A 21,896-nucleotide genomic window follows, 5' to 3' on the forward strand; every position below is an offset into this window, starting at 1 on the left:
TAGGTAGTTTGAGTTTAGTAGGTAGGTATAAAATAATATTTTGACAACAGTTCCATTTGTAATTGTCATATTCCCTATCTAACATCCTATATATGCATCTGAATTTTACATCCATGGTCTTCCTAATATCATAGGATGCCCATCCAGTATATTTCTAGGATTGATAAATAGAAAGTCCAATGGGTACTCCCACGAATCTACAAAAATGATAACATCTTCCTAAGTGCCCTCTAACTTGACTATCGATTTTTCATCTAGTTTCAACATAGTGGAATTATGTTTTAAGCTTGTTATCCTGAGGATACCAGAAGTTTCTATAGTTGAGATGTTTATAGAAGTTCCTAAGTCCACCAGGGTATTTGGGAAATTGTGACCCTCAATTTGAATAGTGACTACTGGATTCCCGAGTTCGTCATATTTGACGGGTATCTATTTCCGTAAGATTAGGTCAACAAGTTTCCCTAAGACATGGACTCTAGGAGGATATTTAGGTTTCCTCCAAGGCCTTTTCACACACAATTCTTTAATTGTTTTAGAAAAAAATGGAACATCTCATATAGCTTGGAGGAATGGCATTTTTATGCATATTTTTTTTAATTCCCATACAAGATCAAAATTAGAATAGATTGGTGGTTTAATCATTGTGAGACTTTAGGGTAATGGAGGAGAAGCACCTCTACTTTTAACATGGTCTTTTTGTTTAGTTGACACATCAGGTGCCTCTGTTTCAGAAACAACTACATTTGAAGAAATATGTTCTACCAAAGGTTTCTCTTCGATGGGGTTTTCATTATCTTACCATTCTTAACTGAATTTATTACCTTGTGGAAATATAACTCGTCCAGATATGAGTAATAACTCATTGTATTCAAGATGGATGTATTCATGATTTGAAGTTTCAACGATATGCATATATTGGAAAGGCCTATTATTCGCATTGCGATTTAGCTGAGCAGGTAATTGAGGATGCAATGGGAGTTGAGGATTTGGATGAAATGGAAATTGTGATTACAATGGTGGTTTTGACTGGGGTAGCATTCCAATATATGGGTTTATTGGTCTTGCAAGATGCTTCCAATTTTGAGTCCAAATTAGTCCTTGTGCAAATGAGTTTTCCCACTATGAAGGATATGGATTATTTGCTGGATTTTTTCATGAAGGTGTAGAATATTGTTGATTTAGACACAGAAATCCAATGAATTGTTCATTTTCCTAGGGCAGTGTAGAGTATGGCAGGGATTTCCAAGTGGGATTAAAATATTGTTGGCCCTACGATGTTGATCCAGGAATCTATTGTTGAGAAGATTGTCCAAAATAAAACACAGAAGGGTCCTGCATCATACCTAAAGGGCGAGTCTTCCATTGACGTCACTGTGTCATAAAATATGCTACCTTTGGATCTTCCTCATCTTCTTTGAATATAAATTTTAATCAAGGGAGTAAGAGACATTTCTCTGTCGAATGATCTTTAGTGGAAATAGCACATGATTCAATCATATCCAATGGACACTCTCTGCGGTTGTGCTTATTTCAACAATGAGGATAGAAAATAGCCAAAGCTTGTTGTGCTTCGGCCTATATTTTCTTGAACTGTAGGAAATCCAAATTTTTAGTTAATTTGCTCAAAATAAAAGTTTTAAAATCTTCTAAGAGATTATCAATCTCTGCTCAAGTTACACCTCTACCTATAGTCCTGCTGGGCCAGCTGAGATGATCTCAAATTCTAAATCTTGTTCATGTACTTCCTCAGGAGCACCCGATACATAGTTTAATTATATTATCCTAATATTTCTTCAAAATATCACCATGCCCCATTAAATTAAGTGTCTTTATCAACTATCTTTCATGCCCTTAATTAAAGTAGTTTTCAACACTTCTTTGGGTAAACTGGTGTAAGGTGATCTTTGAAAGTTGTATTGAAATATTTCAACGTATTCTTCTAAAGTCTCATCATCTTTTGCCATCATTTTATAATTTTCTCCCTTAAGTCCCTATATCACCAATAACCCTGATATGTGGTAAGGAAATCATTTTGATTTCATCCCATGAATTTATAGTGTTGCCTCCTAGTCCCATAAACTAATGTAGAGCTACTCCCTTCAAGGTAGAAGGAAACAATTTTAATTTTTGTGAGTCAGTGGTATAATCATAACCTTGGCATAGGACATCAAACTCAATAGGGGATTTTAGGAGCTTTCCCTGCAACAGGGGTTGTAAGATTTTCAAGTTTGGTGAATTATGCATTTGTTTCAACATATTGTGGGTCTGCTTCACTTTACTAGAAGGATTGAGGTGTCTAATAGGTATATCTTGAAAAATTCATTCAAATCTTTCAGCCTTATCATGAATCTCAACATGAGTTGCAGTAGATGGTCCTACCACTCGAAGGGAAATATTAGAGCAGTTTCCAAATATTGTTCGGGGACCTACCGATGCTTGAGATTCAGATTTCTGAATGATTTCATCTATGAAGGTTGCACTTCCAAGGCTCGAATGAAACTGAGTTTTGGTCATTTTTGAAATGGTTTTTGAATCTTTAACTTCTTGATTTAGAGTCCTATGTTTTAACCTAATAATGCACACTAAGCAATTCTAAAAGAATTGAATGAGGGCAGGAACTGGCAGAAGAATTTTACTTGGTGCATGTGTAGGTTCTTACCTTCCATATTTAATGCCCAATCCCACAGGAATACATCAAAGCACTTCTTTGACAACCTCCCTGACAACAATGCCAAAATTTTGGGCACTATGTTGTTCCTAAAGAATCAACTTAAACCTCTACACATTGAATTGTCAACCTGAGATTTTTCCTTTTTATTGCAAGTTAGTCCACACATTGGTGCAAGGGTAGTTTTTATATTTTTTTTATCTAGGTGAAACTAATAAGAGGAAAAAACTAAGAAATGAAAGGAATAACGAAGGATTTACTGAAATAACACTTTCTTTCTACCTCTAAACTACAATAAAACTAATAACATAAATGAATTGTTAAGTTTCTATTTAGAAATCATAGACAAATTCAATTTTTTTCCTAGGGAATAATAACTATGATCAAAAAATGAAATGAATCTATCATAAAAATGCTAAGTCTTTGAAGCTAACAAGTCACACTTGCTGCTGAAAACAATAACAAAAGATAATGTTGTAAATGAAATCTCGTTTAACATTATTCGCTATAATTGCTCGTAAATAGTAACAATAAATATGGAAAACAATGATTTAGTCTAAGAAACAATTAATCATTCAAAAGTTGAAATTAACATCGCTAAAATCTCCATTAACATGCAATACTAAATTACAAGAGAAGTCTGTAAAAACTTAGGATAGTCTATAATTTCTCTAGTCTCGTTTTACAAATAACTGAGATAATTAAGTACCTTACTAGAGTTTAATCCTACTTTTATATTACAAAATAATCTAAATTCGTAATGGTAAAGCAATGCTCAGAATCGGGAGATTCTGGGGATGCTTCATTCAAGCTGTGAAATCTGTAACATGTTCCTTAGAATAGTAGGTCATGATCCTTGCTTCATGCATATAATATGTTAATCCATGGTTAGCATGTCACAAGTAGACGTAATGATTTCCTTATGGCTTGACCTTCCTCATCTATTTAAGGAACAACAATCAACATCATATATTTCTTGTCCAAATATCGACCCTAATCGTGAGTTAATGACATCTTCAAGATTCAAATCGATTCACTAATGAGGTAAAATAAAAAAAAACAATTATTAACTCCTTTCTAAAAGTATTTAGCATTCAAATTATTATAATATATGCTCGAAAGGTTTGAAAAACTAACTATAAACTAAGGAAATAAGGTGAAGAATTATATGAAATCCAAGGCCCAACACTTGTGTCAACTACAGGACAAGTTAGACATAGAAATTGACGAGATAAGGAGGTCGATGATTAAAGTGTTTGAAAGGAGGAAAACTGTAGGAAAGAAAGAAGATAAAAGAGGTTTGGTGATGACAGAGCGAGTATACATCAATAAGGGAGGAGGAGAATTACAACATAAGGTCTTGAATCCTTGAAGAATGAAGAAGATGACAATAAAGTAGGATCAAAATTACAAGGAAAAGGTCCAACTGCAAAAGAAAATTTTGGACCGAGGAATATTTCCTTCATCAATACATGGTCAATAGACCATGATTCTTTTTCACCTTGGGAGTTTGATGTAAGAGAATCCGAACTTCCAAGTCAAAATATATTTTGACTAGAGTAGTGGTGTTTTTATTTACTAAAGGAATTGGTTCCCTAACCAGTTCTACTAATTATTTAAATGTATTTCCCTATGATTTTATGAAAACTCATATGAGCTAGAAAATATCTAAGATTTCCAAAAGCTATAGAAAGTTGTGGTTATTAGGATAGGATTATTTTTATAAAAGTTATGGATAGCTAGGATTTTTCCCATAAGTAAAAAGACAATTTACCTTGAAAATCATGAGATATTTAGGGAATAAATCGTGAAATATTTATGGAATAAATCATGAGATATTTCTGGGATAAATCATAGAGTGATTGTAGGATTTCGGAAAAGTTGATTTGTGGAGTGATTTATGGGTGATTTATGCAGTGATTTTAGGATTTAGAAAAGATAGTGTACTTCTTAATTCTTTTTGTTTAAACCTATAGGCAATGAGAACTAATGGCCTAATGAACATGGGATCAGGCCAAGAGAGAAATATCTCATCGTCAAGGTATGGATGTACAAATTTTCTTTCTTAATGGAAATTCAGAGTTTCCAAAAGCTTTGTGTGCTATGTTATATTGTTTTAGTTTGCATGAAAATGTTAATTTGAGTTTGCATGAGCTCATTCAAGTGGAACAATTTGTGTGAATTGTAGGGGAGATGAGAGTTATATTAACTTATTGAAAGTTATTCTTGGTGTCATGAAATGATAATTGGCTATCATGAATAAAAATTTGGATATGATCATTTTTTACATATGGTTAATGATTCATACTTAGCTTGGCCATATACTAAGTTAATATTGTAGGTGCATGGAAGTGGACATTGCAGGAAGAGGTGAATTTTCCTACATCACCAGATCACTTGTAGTAGAGCCATGTTTTCATCAGACCTTTGTTCATCACATTACAAACATTCTTTTGTTTTAACCAAAATGAGATAACTTAATTTATAATCTTATGTTGCTACATGACATAACTTATTTTGTAGAGAATGATAAAGGACATAATGATCTTGTGGATACGAAAGTCAAATTATATTTTGAAAATAACCAAATTTTTTCTCCTAGATTAGCTAAATAGGGTAGCAGTTTTTAATATATGTCTCGTCATTAAATATTAGTTGGTGCATACTAGGGTATCCTTCGAGTTTTTTGAAAAGCCATAAACCAAAGTTGGATAGAATATTTGAGTTGTACAAGTATCTTAGATGGGGCCCCGAAATGGAAACATAGGTGTATGTTTTTTCATATAGGTCTTCATTGGGCATTTGTTAAGGCATATCTAGTAATAACACCACAATTTAATTCTTGAAAAACTATGCCTTAAACAACCATAAGAAACACTTCCTAAAGTTGAACTGAATTTCATATTTAAAAAGGATGAAACTTCTTCAACCAATCCTTCCCCTAATTCTCTAAAATCATTGATTGTTTTATCTTCATTGATCCTTGATGTAAAACACTCTACACCTTAATCAATGAAAACCTTAATCATTGATCCTTGATGTAAGACAATCTACACCTTAATCATTGATCCAGATGTTGACCTTGTCCAAGGAGTTTAATAACATTATATTTTTCATATATTCTTCATGGAAGGCATTATGAATGACTTTCATTAGAGTAAATTTTAGCCTAAAAGTGGCCTCCTAAGGAAAAATTATAAAATAATAGTTACAATAATTAAATAAGAGTTTTTGAGACATGTTTTCAATGATAATCACATCAAAATTCATTTGTTGATGCATTTCCAACCAATAAGTGTGGTTCATATCTAGGACAAGATGAAGAATCAGATCATGGCAACAAGGTAAATAAAGATATCGATCATTCCAACGACTATAGAGAAACAACTACTTTTGACTAGAAGAAAAAACTATATTTGATTGGACCAACAATTAGGGAAATTTTTATTAATTAATTTAAATATATAAATAAATATATATATTCTTTTAAATAACTAGATAAATGTTATATATATATACATATATTTATGTATGTGTGATGTTTTTACAATGAACTAAAAACTATTTTATATATATATATATATATATATATATATATATATATATATATATATATATATATATATATATATATATATATATATAATAAATACCCAATATATAATCATTAAGGGATGAATCATTATCTTATTTTTAATTAAAAAACTAATTAAAGTATAACTATACTTATATTAATATTATTATTGGAATTATGATGAGGTATATTAGCATAAAAAAAATTAAATAAATGAATGCGATAAATACCTATTAAATTAAATAACACAAAGGGGCGGGGGGAGACAACAAATAAATAGAAAATGGAATAGAGATGAAGCAATAAACCCTAGGGGTGGAACCATAAGAGAACCATATTCCAAGCAATTCAAACAACTCCTAAGTTAAGGGAATATAATTAAAGCCAGAAAAGAAAACAATAAAAGCAAAGGAATGAAGAAGGAAAAAAAATGTGGGGGGGGGGAGAGGCTAAGATGAAAGGGAAGAGATCCAACAATTGGTAATTTTCCAACCGTCATCCCTCTTAAGAATACTTTGCTTCCTTTCACTTTCAATGGCTTCCCTAAACTTACAGAGATGAAAAGGAGAAATCTTTACAATAACCTGAGCCTCCTCAATGCATATATGATGCTTAATATTCTCTGCATGTTCCGCCAAATCTAAAGACGGGGTTCTCCCATGCTTGATGTCGGTTTTGTGCTCATGAATCCTCGAATTAATAGAGTTCATAGTTTCACCAACATAGGGAGTCTCGCAAGAACATGGTATAGCATAAATACCTTTCGTATCCTTGTGTTAGCTGGGTCTTTTACATATTTTAAGGAGCTATGAATGGTGTTAAGGGGTCTAAAGGTTGAGGGAACATTATCAATCTTTAGGATTCTCATGATCTTGTAAGTGGTCCCCTAGATGAATGGGAGACGCACCACTGAGATTTTATCTTTAGGGTCTTTCTTAACCTTGGGACCTCTACTAGCTCTAAGGAAAACTTTAAGCCCCTACTGCCTACTATACACATTATTAACAAAAACATTAAGGAGATGGGCTTTATCTTTATCAAGGTGGTTTTCATCTGAGATTATCATTGCATGAGTGACTAGCATATTGAGAACACCAAATGTTTAAGTAGGGAAATGATGAGACTTGGCATGAAGATATTGCTGAATATGAGTTTTCTTCTGAAAAACATAGTGGGAGAAAGAACCATCATCCTTATTAGAAATGAGAACATCAATAAAAGGCTGGCACCCATGAAATTCTTCCTCCATAGTAAATTGTATGGAGATAGATTGATTGTTGATATGCTAGAAAAATTGATCTAACTTTTCTTGGCCATGAGGCCAAATGACACAGGTGTCATCCACAAATCGTTTCCATATCTTAGGATGGAATCGGGCTAAGGCCAAAGCTTTGGATTCAAGGTATTCCATAAAAATATTAACAACAATGGGGACTGGTGGGAGCCCATGGAAACACCATAGGTTTTTTCATAAAATTCCCCTTCAAAGAAGAAAAAAATAGAAGTAAGACAAATCTCTACTAACTTAGCGGTTTCAGGATCAGTGAGGTGATTGATGACCTCAATGGCGTCCTTAATGGGGATTCTAGTTTAAAGGGAGACCACATTGAAAATAACAATATTGTCCCCATCATCAGAATTTATGCCCCTTAACTTATTGAAAAATGAACAAGAGTCTTTGATGAATGACTCTATAAGTTCAATAAGGGGTTTAAGCTTTAAGGATAGGTATTTGGCTAGGAGGTAGGTTGGCCCTTCTATGGTGTTCACAATGGGTCTCAAGGGCCCCCCTTCCTTGTGGATCTTTGGAAGCGCATAGATCCTCAGAGTGATCAAGCTACTCTCAATAAGCTTATGGAAAAAGGTTCCAACAGTGCTACTAGACACTCATTGGATGTAGAATCAAATTCCACATCGAATGAGTACTCATTATGGATACCTTTTAGAAGACCTACATTGATAAAAACTAAAGATACATTAAAAAATCATTTTCAGCACACTTTTTTAATGTATCTTAAATTTTTATGATTGTGGGTCTTCTAAAAAGTATGCATAATGGGTACTCATTGGATGTGGAATTTAATTATGCATCCAACAAGTGTCTACACTTGAAATTTGAGTAAACCTGTAAGGAGATAATCCAAATATACAATTTAAAAAAGTGCTGTTTTTTATTTTACCGACAAAAGATTTGTATGTAACTATTTTTTAATTTCAAGGATTTTGATTGGCTTACATATTATGTACATGGAAATTTCAGGGGCACTTTTGGGCTAACATTTCCTCTAATGAAAATTCAAATTGGTAGGACTTTGAAATTTAAAATGAGAGGGACTACGTCTCTAGAGATGATCCATGATGGGATCATTCATGAATGTTTATGTGATGGTCATTTAGTAGGACCAAAGTATTGAGATTCTCATGAATGGTTATGTTGAAAGTCGTAAGACCGTAGTTGATGGATGCTCCATGTATCGATGCGATCTAATGTGCAAATTCTTTATTACTTTAGAAGATTGATTTTTTATGTACGATAGTGAGATGGGATGTAAGAAAAAATGATAATAGTAATAGAGGGTCCCAATTAGCAAATTCAACAAGTACGATAAACCTAAAATTTAGATAGTTTCAATAGTCTCTCAGTCATAGGCTACTTAGGTGCTTAGGATGGCATAGATTTTCCCAAGCAACAAGGTCCCATTTTTTGTTGTTGTTTAACTCCCCCATAAAAGAAGGACCTTTTTATTTTTCTTATTTTTTCTAGAATGGATTTAAGGGCTACAAAGTCTTAGAGTAGACACATATGGATGGCTTGTAATTTTAATTTAAGAAAGGTAAGTCTAATAGTAAGGTTGAGTGTTCTAAAGGTCCAACAAGATAGTTGTTTCTCCATATTTTGCATGATCTCTTCCCAAACTCTATTTTGAGAGGACTTATTACAAGTGGGGATCGAGTGGATTCGAACATAAGGGAGATTATTTATATACCATTAATATTGAGATGTTCATTTGATTGTCTATAAGGGTATGGAAGAAAAACATTTTAGGCTCAAACGTTTTAGGAAGCCAAAAACCAAGATGTAGGAACACTTTAGGTTTTCATCCCCTCTAAGTGTGATACAAGCGCCACAAGTTAGCCTTATGTAGTGGAAATTTGAATCGAGGTATAAGCATGGTCAAGTGGAAATTGGTGACTGTAATACCCAAGTAAACCCTCTTGAGATTGAGCACCATGATCAACACATATAAACATTTACTTAAGCCCTCTATAAGGATTCTTTCACACATTAGTTGATTAATTCCCCTAAATTAGGCATCATTGATGGCTCTCATGTCTATCATTGTAGACATTGGAATATGAACCACTAACCCTAAATCTTTCTTACGAAGCTCAAGCACCGTGCCCACATCCTTGAACCACCACCTTAGACCTTTGTTAGTTACCAATTCCTTCCAAGTGTTTGATGGACACCATGATTGGATTAGTTGTACACCAAGAACGATTATGTAGTTCTAACCATGGTTATGAGTTGACAATAACTAAATTATGTTTAAAAGTATGCTTCATCATCTTAATCACTATGGAAAATGCCTCTATTGAAATATTACATCTTTTAGCAATCTTGTCAAAATGAGTGGCTTATCATGGGAGATTATGATGCTCTTAGTAAAATGATGGGTATATGTATCTTATCAAGGGTTAGGGAAGCATATAAAGGGCCTTATGAATTTCCAAAAGCTTCTAGGGCTTAAGCATGATGAAAATGAATTAAAATGCAACATAGGGCCTCTTTATGAGATCATTGGCCTTTGTTGGGAAATGGCTATTGTTAGTTGGTTATGGGTAGTCGTGAGGGTTCTAGGGGCCTAAATCATGGGTGAAAAGGATAACATGAGGCTTACACAAGAAAATGAATATTTTAGTCTTTATGCACTATGATCAAGTTATCTAACAATAGAACACACATTTTCTCTAATGTCCTTGATTGCAACTGGTATTTTAGGTACCATTCATAGTTTTACATAATAGTAATGGGCTTAAGGGCATTCACTATGCATGCCTATGGATTTATATAATTGGGATTTATATTCAAAAATAATGTTTGCTTCTTTCATTTTATCTTTACATTGACAAACTTATTAAATCAAATCATGTAAATAAACACACATCCCTTTTTCTGACTCCATATTCTTATATTTGTTTTCAATATCATATTAAATATTATCTTGATATTTACTAACTAAATCGCAAATGGTTTATAAATACTTATATTAATATTTTACAAATATATATTATTTAAGGAAAAAATATTGTTTTGTCACTTTTCTTAATGATTTTTCTTTGTACATATATCATATTTGTTAAATAGCTAAGTCTTCTTTTATTTCTCCCACAAGTTTTTATTTCCTTTCCCATTTGGAAAATAAGTTATATGATTCTCAACTACATACATAAATCTACAAACTTGAAAAATAATGATGCTTATGTTAAGACTCTCCAACTTGATCTTAAGACCTGACTTCCTAATTTCAAAACATCAATGCCTTTATTAACTTTTCCAAATGTAAAATTAACATTGAAAAATATAGAATGTAGTGGTGCATAGGAAGCAAATATTACCTACATTTATAGAAACTTGGTTCAAGAGACTACATCATTTATATACTAAATAAATGTCGTAACTTGAACATATGCATTGCATTTTAGAGGGAATGTAAAATTTTACTATTAGAAAAATGTAAACATTCCTTTTACCAATTTTCCATGAAGCAAAGTTGTATATTATAGAATATTTAAAATTTTTAAACCATCTTCTAATAATTTGAGCATGTACCTCAAATAATTCTTCCTCATTGTTGTAACTCTCAGATAATAGTGGTTAGCTATTAATGTAGAGAATCTAAGATAAATGTTTTGGGGGTTTTTGTTTTAATTTGGAAGACCAATGAATAAAACAGATGTAACACTATAATGTTTAACCTTTTGAATAATATTAATCCCAAAGTAGAGGGCTGCTATAAAACTTCACACAGTGATAATGTTTGAATAGTGGTGAGCAGAAACAAAAAATAATATGATTATTACAATTTTCAGATAGAAAATTAAACAATCATAAGTATGAAAACCTCTGACTGATGCTGAGAAGGTTCAAGAGAATATGCTTATGCTTACAACAAGATGTTGATGATTTATTGATCCAGAGGGAACTAATTAAACATATGGTTCATTAATCCATTATCTCTAATGATTACCACTTCAGAAGATTATAGGAATAAATTGAGACACAATTATTCCTACCTAGGTATCTCTGTAAGACATAAGAATATGAATAAAAACATAATGTGTAATACTAGAAAAACTTACAGGAAACAAAAACTGTGTAAAACTGAATTCAGAATCTCTGCTTTGTATTAAGGGTCAAGAAAATCTAGTACAACAAATGTTTACAAATGCTTCTTCAAGGGTGAACTCTATTTCAATGGTAAACCTAGTTCAATGGTGAATAGTGAACCATTAAGAACTTCAGAAGAGAGTTATTTATACAATAATAGAACTAAGAAAATATCCTAAACTGTTTAAGGATTTATTCTAGGATAAGGAAATATCTTCATGCAAGAAGATAGAGACAACTATTGAACTTCTGCTTGTTGTCCCTGTTATTTAGGTTCTGCTGGCTTTGGTCTTTGATATTTTTCCCTTTAATATGTTTGTCTATTTGATCTTCATGTTGGAAGTCATATTCACTTATGAACTTTCATCTAATACTCTTTGACCTTATTGACCTGCCAATATCCTTTACCATGCCTTTTTACTTTTACTGTACATTTCAAGTTTTTATTGTGTATTTCAAGAGTAAATCATTTCGGTTTTTTTTTTATGTCTCAACATCAGGTAGTTGTATATTGATCATCTTTTTGTCTTTTAACTATATGTATTATCTTCCTCCTCTGTTTTATCTTCTAGATGTGTAAATTGTCTGCTTTAACATTGATTGTGTAAATGATTTCTTCTACTCTGTCTTTGGTTTAGCCCTGATTTATGTTTGTACAGGAAAATCATTTGAATTCATTTCTTGAGAATCTATAACAAATAGGTTTTTAACTGGTATAAAAACCATTTATCCAGTCTCTTGGTCTTTTGCTAATTACCTGCAAAATACAACAATTTATTAAGAAAAACACAGGTTGACAGGGAGGGCCACAACGGTTTCATTTGAGTTCAAAGGTCTTTGGATGGAGTCTAAAGCATTTTCGGGAGGTAAACAATGGTTAAATCAGTTGCAGAGGCTTAGGGTGTCAGAGGAGGGTTACATAGGTTTTACTGTGTAAACGGGTGAAAAGAGCAAAAGTGAGGGTTTTTCCGTTTGAATGGGTAAACGGTTAACTTTTCAAATTTAGCGTAAAGTGAATAGTGGATGATTTTACCATACATGGGGAGAGGTTTCAGAGGCTCATCACATCGCTTTTGGCCATGGGGTGGTTTTTCTCCAAGGGCATGCGAGTTAACGTGGGAATGACATGTAACCACAAGGGGCCTGAGCAAAACCATGAATCTCGCGTGCTCTCTGTCCTTTAAACATCAGAGATCGGGAGTGCGTGATATGGCTATGGATCGTTAGATCTGGGAGCAGATGATCGGATGACTATCACACGGTGGAGCTACACATAGGACAGTCTACAGAGATTAGCGGGGCCTAGGGGTTAATTACAATTGATTTGTAATTGATTTAATGAATAAAGTGTGGGTTTAAAGTATAATGTGATGGGATTAATAAAGTGGGATCAGGGTTAAAACATAGTGGATATGAGTTAAACAGGTATATTGGCAGAGTTAACTTTATAAAATAGAGGTAAACCAAACTTAGGCTTAAAGGGGTTTTATGGGTTTTTAGGAAAAATAGGAAAATAACAAGGGGAAAGTGATTTCTTGAAAGGGGAATGTGTTTCACACTAGGGAAAAGGAGTTTTTAGGTAGGGGAATGAGTTTGGAGGGGAATTTCTAGGAAAATGTGTGAAACCAAAGGAAAGGGTGAAAATCAAGGGATGATGAGGAAATTAGCAAGGATGTAGTGGGGAATGAAATGAATGAGGGGAAGTTAACCAAATCAGCTTGTGAATATATTTTCACTTTCATAACTGCTCCTGCACACTAAAACACATGATCAAGCATGGTAAATGTACTTCTGCAACTTTTCTTCTACCTACCCATTTACTTACCCTAACATTTTTTCTTCGCTTAATTGGGTGCATTTAGGCTACTAGACCCTTTTCTTTCCTTTTTCTTTCAAAATGAAAACTATCTAATTTTAACCTTATAACATCCAAGGGCTCAGATTAAACTGATGAGCTCCTTATTATTCTCTACCTAACTACTGATCTGCCAAAGTTAAAAAGTTTGGCTAGATCTTTATTCTCTAAGTATAAACATGAAATTTAAATCATGAACTAGTAAAGGTTAAGCCATTTGACTGTCATGGGTTGTGGAATTTATGACAAGCTACACACAACCATTATTTTGAATAATAAAGTATAATTAGTGGCACTTGGACTTGCATACTTTCAAAGTTTATTTCTTTTTTCTTTTCTCTCTAACCTAACATTTTATTTTTGCCTCCATTCTTTAGGGCATCTATTCTAACATTTTCTTTAATATGGACATGTTATCAAGATATTTCCTAATATTTTTTATTCAATATTCTTTTTTTCCATTTCCTAGCTTAACATTTTTTGGAAAAATATTTTCATTTTTTGACTAATTGATTCCAACTTAACAAAACCAAAAAAATACTACAACATTGTCTTGAACTGGGGATTGATTTCTCCTATAGAATGCAGAGAACCTATAAATCCATGTACCTTCCCCTAGAGCTATGGATTTTTTGCTGTAAAAAATCACACTGACAACTTGAAAAGTAAAAGAAACAGAGTTTTTACAGTAGTAGTAATGAAATCTACTTCAACTTCTTAGTACTAAATGTAATGTTTGAGAAACGTTCCATTTACAAGATAAGTGGAATATATTCCTTCAAGATTTTGTAGCACAAAAGTGTTGTTTCCCTTGACTTCAACAATTGCTAAAGGTCCAAACCACAGGTTGTCAAACTTGCCATGTTTTCCCTTTTCTTCTCTCCTGGAATCCCATCTTAGAACTAGGTAACCTTCCTTGAAGTCCCTTTCTCTGTCTCTTATGTGAAATAGACTCTTCGTATTACTCTGATACTTTTTCAATTTGTATTGAACTTCATCTCTGTTTTCATTTAGCTCAATAATCTGATTTATTTTCCTTGAAAAATCATCAGGTTCATCTGTTGAATCCTATAGGAATTTTAAAATAGGGAAGGCCAAATTGGTAGGGAAGATAACATCTTTCCCATAAACTAGCTGGAAAGGATATTTACCAATAGATATATTGGGAGTAATTTTATTTGCTCATACTCCATAAATTAAATGAGAGTATGAGCTCTTTTTATGATCTGCTAGTGTATTTTTTATTACCTTTACCGGACTTTTATTGGAGGATTCTACAAGGCCATTACTTTGTGGGTAATATGGAGTTGAATGATGTAACGGAATCTGATATTTCTAGCAAAACTGAATCATTTTAACACTAGAAAATGTTGTTGCATTATCAGTGACAATTTGAGTTGGGCAACCAAATATATATAAGATGTTCTCTTCCAATAAATTTGATTACTGCTAAATCAATAACATTTCTCACTAAAATTTCTTCCACCCATTTAGTCAAGTATTATGTTGCAATAAGGATCCATCTATGCTGATTACTTGACATAGGATGAATATCTCCCATAAAATCTAATCTCCATTGGCTAAAAGGTTTTGAGATTATTGATGGAATCAAAGGAAGAGCTACTAATTTTTGCTTACCAACAAAAAATTTACAAGGAACACAACTTCTAACCTTTGATCCTACTTGTAAGAACTATGTTTTCCAATAAAATCCTCCCCTTAATATCTTATATGTTGTTGCTCTTTAAGCGTAATGTCCTCCACAAAATCCTGTATGAAACTGGTCAATGATTCCTTTAGTTTCTGATTCTATTAAACATAATAACAAAATATTTAGTGGGTCTTTCCACTGCAAATTTTCATTTTTGATACAGTACTTGATTGATTTTAGTTTGAGAGTTTACAGTGGCTTTTGGAGAATGATGTTGGACATTCAAAATGGATCAAGAAATTCACAATGTCTTGGAACCAATCTGACAATAGAGATTTGTCATCAATGTGTAAGGGGATGATCTGATTTGAAGGTAAAGGTTCTTGTGGATTATTTTTTTTGAGGAGGAAGGGAAGGTTCTTGTGGATTCTACCCTTTTGTAGGGACAGGGGGTTCTTATGGATTCTTCCCTTATATTTCTAAAACAGAATTGATTCTGAGCACTTTACAGTTGGATTCAACTAGAATCTTAGCTAATCCTTGGCCTTTTACTAGCTTTGTAGTTTTGATAGTTAGATCAAACTCCAGAATTTGAGTGATCAATCTACCTCTCCTTTCGTCAGTGTCTGGTTGGGTTAAAACAATTTTGACAGCATTGTTACAAACATAAGTAGTAATAGAAGAATGTAGGACATACATCCTGAATGATTTCAGGGCTTGAATAAGGACATAGTCTTGCTTCTCAATTATGTCAAACTTAAGCTCGACATCTCTCATAACCTTAACGAAAAAGTCTATGGTTTGGTCATTGGAACCTTCATTCTTTTGTAATAGAACAACAACAAGGGTTGTTTTTGAGGCAAGGGAAAAGATACTAAATGGTTTAATGTAATAAGGGCTGGCGAAGGTGGGAGATTTAGAGATAGATTTCTTGATTTGGTCAAAGGCATTCCTAGAAGAGACAGTCCATTTCACTTCATGATCCTTTCAGGGCATGTCAGTTATATCTTTTATAATTTCAGCATAATTTGGGATGAATCTCCTTAAAAATTAATCTTGCCTAGAAAAGCTTGAATCTCCTTCTTGTTTCTAGGTAAGGTCAATGTTTCAATGGTAGACACATGCTTGGGATCAATCATCACTCCTTCTTTTGAAATTATATGGCCCAACAATTTTCCTTCTTTTATAGCAAATAGAGACTTTTTAGGATTCAATGATATTCCAAATTTTCTACACCTGTCCAAAACCTTCATCAAGTTCTTTAGATGATTCTGATGAGATTTAGAAAAAATACTTATGTCATCACGATAAATAACCAAAAATTTATATACTTGACCCACAAAAGCTACATCCATAGCTCTTTGAAATGTTTCTCCAGCATTGGTCAAGCCAAATGGTATCCTAGCATACATGAATGTACCCGAGGGTATAGTAAAGGCTGTCTTTTCTCTGTTTACTGAATCAACATTTACTTGATTATAGCCTGAAAAACCATCAAGCATAGAAAGTCTTTGTGCACCTAAAACGATTTGAAGTAACTGATCCATTTTGGGTAAAGGATAGTTATTTTTTAATGATGGCTTGTTCAAATTTCTAAAATCCACATAGAGTCTAATTTCTCCATTCTTCTTTCTAACAGGAACTAAATTTGCGACCCAATTAAAATATCTAAGAGGGAGGATGATCTGGGCATCTAGCATTTTCTTAATTTCCTTCTCTACAGTTGGTAGAAGAGCTAGATTGATCCTCCTAAGTTTTTGTTGATAAGGAACTTCTTTTGGCTTTAAAGGAATCTTATGCTGTGTTAATGAAGTATCATAGGTTTTTGGATCAGCATAGGTCCATGAAAAAAACATCCTTATAATTTTGAAGTAACTCAAGATATTGAACTTTGATCTCAAGATGTAGATGCACAGATTTTGATGTTTTTAATATCATCATTTGTTTCAATATTAATTTCTTCTATGTCATCTTGTGAAGAAATGGACTGAGGTTTCTGAGGACATCATTTTGGTCCAACAATTTTTCTAAAGGAATGAGGCCATTGGGAATAAAATTTTTAGACAATTGAATAATGTCATGATCAACAATTTTTGAATTGAAATTTGAAATATCATTTCCATCTGTATTTTCATCTATTTCGGTTCTATCTTCATCAATTTGTAGAACCGAAAAATCGTCTATAACCTGCAGAAAATATTTCAAATGTTCATCATCTTCAAATATCTGCGAGTGTTTTAGATTGTCTAGGATGGATTGTCTGTACTTGACTTTTATTTGATAGAGTACATTCGTCTGATCAAGAATTTTAAATGAACTAGCAGAAATAGTTAATGCATATGCATGAATATTCTGATCTCTTGGAATATAAGTCAAATTAAAAGCATCAAAGAAGTTTTCAACTGAATCCCAAACTTCATTTCGATAAGAACTAAGTCTAGGATACTTAGTCTGGCAAATATTTCTCACTTGTTTGGCAATAAGTTCTGAATCAGTAAAAGAACTTAAGTTTTGAACTTTTAAGCTTTTGGCTAATTGTAGTCCTAAAACGAAAGCTTCATATTCAACCACATTATTTGTAACTTCGAAGTCGAGTTTACATGATTGGGTGATATTTTATTTTTCTGGTGAAATTAAAGCTACCCCAACTCCTGCCCCATATTTTGTACAAGAACCATCAAAAAATAGTTTCCATACATCAGTTTGATTTGGTACAGGACTTTCAAATATATCTTCTATTTTAACTTGAGTTTCAAGTTTTGGTTTGAAAAGAGTTGAAAGCAACCAAAATCCTAATCAATGGCATAAATGGGATGGTTCCTTGGCTAGTCTATTTTGCAAACAGTGTGCACAAATCTTACCTCTCTATATAACGTTAGTTTTTCTCCCCCATAAACTGGAATAGTGGTATAAGACATATCGATCTGAAGAGTTCCCCCTAATTTGGCATAGCAAGACCTAGAAAGGAGAATTCATAATTTGGGAAGGATATATGTGACAACTATATCAGGCACTACATTTTTCACTGGAATTTGGGCAAGGCTGACTACCAAATCCTTAATCAATCCTAAGCAGGGTACCCTTTTAGAATCAAAGGTGTACAAGTCATGATAGGATCTATTTATGTCAAGTTTCAAATGGTCCATGATAGTTTTTGGCATGAGGTTCTGTGATGATAGTTTTCTGGCATGAGGAAAAAAGACAACTGCTTGTTTTTCATCTTGCAGACTAATGATATCACTTTCAGCATCAACCGAGGTGTTTTGTATCGATTTGGAGACTTGATCTTTATACCCATGGTTTTTGGAAAGTTCTGAAAGTGGAATTGCAATTTTAACTCTTTCTAACTCTTTTTCAACATTAAATGTAGCCAACATATTTTTATCATTTTGAGCAATATCAGTTGACTGATTTAATGGTCGAATAACAGATGTTTGAGTTTCAGCAGCTTTGGTACAAGGTTCAATTATTAGAGTCTCCTTAGGAGGTTGTTTAGGGCTAGGTCCATGCCTAAGGTCATATCTCTTGTTCAACTCTGCAATTAAATATTCAAAGAAGACATGGTATTTAGAAACCTGTGAGGATTCTTTATGTTTTTGAACCTGATTTTGTTGTGAGAGAGGAATCATAACTGTTTGATTAGAAGAAGTATCCATGTTATTGATGTATTCAGTAATAGTCATAGTATTTTCATCAGTTTGTTGGCCATCTATGAGTAGAGGAGTGGGAACCTGCTGACCATTACTAGGTCTCTAAAGAATTTGTAATTGTGGATTCCTTCTATACTGACCTTGATTTTGATTTTGGGGTCTAGTAATTGTTTGTTGAATTGTCCTAGGTTGAGTCACAATCTTGGAAATTCTATTAGAAAGATTTCTAAGAAGAGAATTTATTTCATCTATTTTAGAATCTTCAGTTTTAGTCTTAGAAGAACTAGAGTAACTAGAGGCTTCTTGAATAGATTTGAGTTTTCTTTGGGCCCTTTTTTCTTTAGCTTTCAAGGAAATCGAAGCAACCCTATTTTCTTCCACCTCTATAGCATTTGTTTGCATGTCTTCAAGAGTTCTTGAAGTTCTCTCTCATAGCATTACAACAAAGTCATCGTCAAAGGCTTTAGAAAACCTAGACTAAGCTGCTGCTACAGGGGGTTTACAATCAAGGGGAATCTTATGATACGTTTTGTTGAACCTTTTGATAAAATAAAATATAATTTCACCAAAGTTTCTTTTAATTTCTTCAAACTCAGACAGAAAGTAAAGAGGATCTTTCTTCACACCCCATTGGTTTTTAAATATTTTTGTAACCTCTTCCAAATTTCTAATGGAATTTACATGTAACTACCTAAACCAGATTCTTACATTTCCTTCAAGTAAATGTACAAATAATCTCATGTAAATATTTTCTTGTTCAATATTCATGTTGTCTGCAAAGTCTTGAAAAGCTTGAAGATGGTCCTCAGTTGTGCGACCAATTTCTCCATTATACCTGGGAAGGTATTTCAAGTATCCAGCTGGGAATGCATCAAGGATAGAAGGTAAAACTAAAGTTGCATATCTAGCCTGTATAATAGGTTGAAATGCCATAGTGGCAGGTGGTGCATGAGGTGTTTGTGTGAATGTAGAAGAAGAAGATGAAAAGGAAGAAGATGAAAAAGAGGAAGAAGGAGGTGATTCAGGGGGTGTGTGACTATGTGGAGGTGAAGAATGAGGGGATCTCCTGAATAAATTTAAAGGAGTCTTAAGAGCTAACTTTGGGACATGTGAAGGAATACCCTCTTTTGTTTCAAATACTAGATTTTGATATACAAAGATGGCCTCTTCAGGTTGTTCAGAAGTAGAAGCTCCAAGTCGTTCAGAAGTCAAAGGAAATGATTAAGTGGTAGGCGATATGAAATATGTGGGTTTGTATTTAGGTAAATGAACACCCAAATGAGAATCAATTTTAGGTGATCCTGGTGGTAGTGGGGGTTCTAGATTCTTTTCAGAAGAATGAATGAGTAAAGTTGAATCTATGTCAACTCCCCTATCTAATAGTTCAGAAACCCTTGGTAGTATTTGTGTCCTATGAGGATCAGATGGAATATTACTAAAAGGGTCAAATGATTCTAAATCATGAGACTGCAAGGCTGAAGATGAAGAAGAAGATGGTTGTTGTCTCCTTTTAGAGTTGGACTTTCTTAGAATTTTTTCAGGATCTGATAGAGGATTAACTAAGTCAGATTCTGAATGAGATGTACTGTGCATAAAAGGTGCCAGTTTGGGCTAGTGGAGTCACGACGTGAAATATTTTAACCTTTCTAGACCTTTAATCACCTTAATGGAATAGAATGAATATCGTTGTCCCAAGAAAACATAATGGAATTCGAATCCCCGGCAAGGGAGGGAGGCTGATGTTGTACCTCTGAGATAATATTTGTTAGCTATCAATGCCAGAGCATCTAAGATAATTATTTTGGGGGGTTTTGTTTGAATAGACCAATGAATAAAATAGATGTAACACTATAATGTTCAACCTTTTGAATAATATTAATCCCAATGTAGAGGGTTGCTATAAAACTTCACATAGTGATAAAGTTTGAATAGTGTTGAGCATAAACAAAAAATAATATGATTATTATAGTTTTTAGGTAGAAAATTAAATAATCATAAGTATGAAAACCGTTGAGTGATGTTCAGAAGGTTCAAGAGAATATTCTTATGCTTACAACAAGATGCTGATGATTTATTGATTCAAAGGGAACTAATTAAACACATAGTTCATTAATCCACTCTCTTTGATGATTATCACTTCAGAAGCTTATAGGAATAAATTGAGACACAATTATTCCTACCTAGGTATCTCTGTAAGACATAAGAATATGAAGAAAAACATAATGTGTAATACTAAAAAAACTTACAGGAAACAAAAACTGTGTAAAACTGAATTCAGAATCCTCTACTTTGTATTAAGGTTTGAGAAAAGCTAGTACATCAAATGTTTAGAAATGCTTCTTCAAGGGTGAACTCTCTTTCAATGGTCAACTTGGTTCAATGGTGAACAATGAAACCTTAATAACTTGATAAGAGAGTTAGCTATACAATAATATAACTAAGAAAATATCCTAAACTGTTTAAGGATTTATTCTAGGAAAAGGAAATATCTGCATGTAAGAAGAGAGAGACAACTATTGAACTGCTGCTTGTTGTCCCTATTATTTAGGTTCTGTTGGCTTTGGTCTTTGATATTTTTCCCTTTAAGCTACCTGTCTATTTGATCTTCACACTGGAAGTCATAATACCTTATGAACTTTCATCTGATACACTTTAATCTGATACTCTTTGACCTTATTGACCTGTCAATATCCTTTACTGTGCCTTTTTACTTTTACTGTACATTTCAAGTTTTTACTGTATATTTCAATAGTAAATCATTTTTTATTTTTATTTTTTGTCTCAGCATCAGGTAGTTGGATATTTATCATGTGTTTATATTTTAACTGTATGTCTTCTCTGCCTCCTCTGTTTTGTCTTTTAGTTGTGTAAATTGTCTGTTTTAACATTTACTGTATAAATGATTTCTTTTGCTCTATATTTGGTTTAGACATAATTTATGTTTGTACAGGATAATAATTTGAATTCATTTCTCAAGAATCTGGAACAAACAGGTTTTTAACTGGTATAAAAACTGTTTATCCAGTCTCCTGGTCTTCTGCTAATCACTTGCAAAATACAACAATTTATTAAGAAAAACACAGGTTGACAGGGAGGGCCACAATGG

Source organism: Pinus tabuliformis, chromosome 9, assembly GCF_031772625.1.
Source record: "Pinus tabuliformis cultivar Carrire ecotype Pingquan chromosome 9, CPIR1, whole genome shotgun sequence".
In the NCBI taxonomy this organism is placed as follows: Eukaryota; Viridiplantae; Streptophyta; class Pinopsida; order Pinales; family Pinaceae; genus Pinus; species Pinus tabuliformis.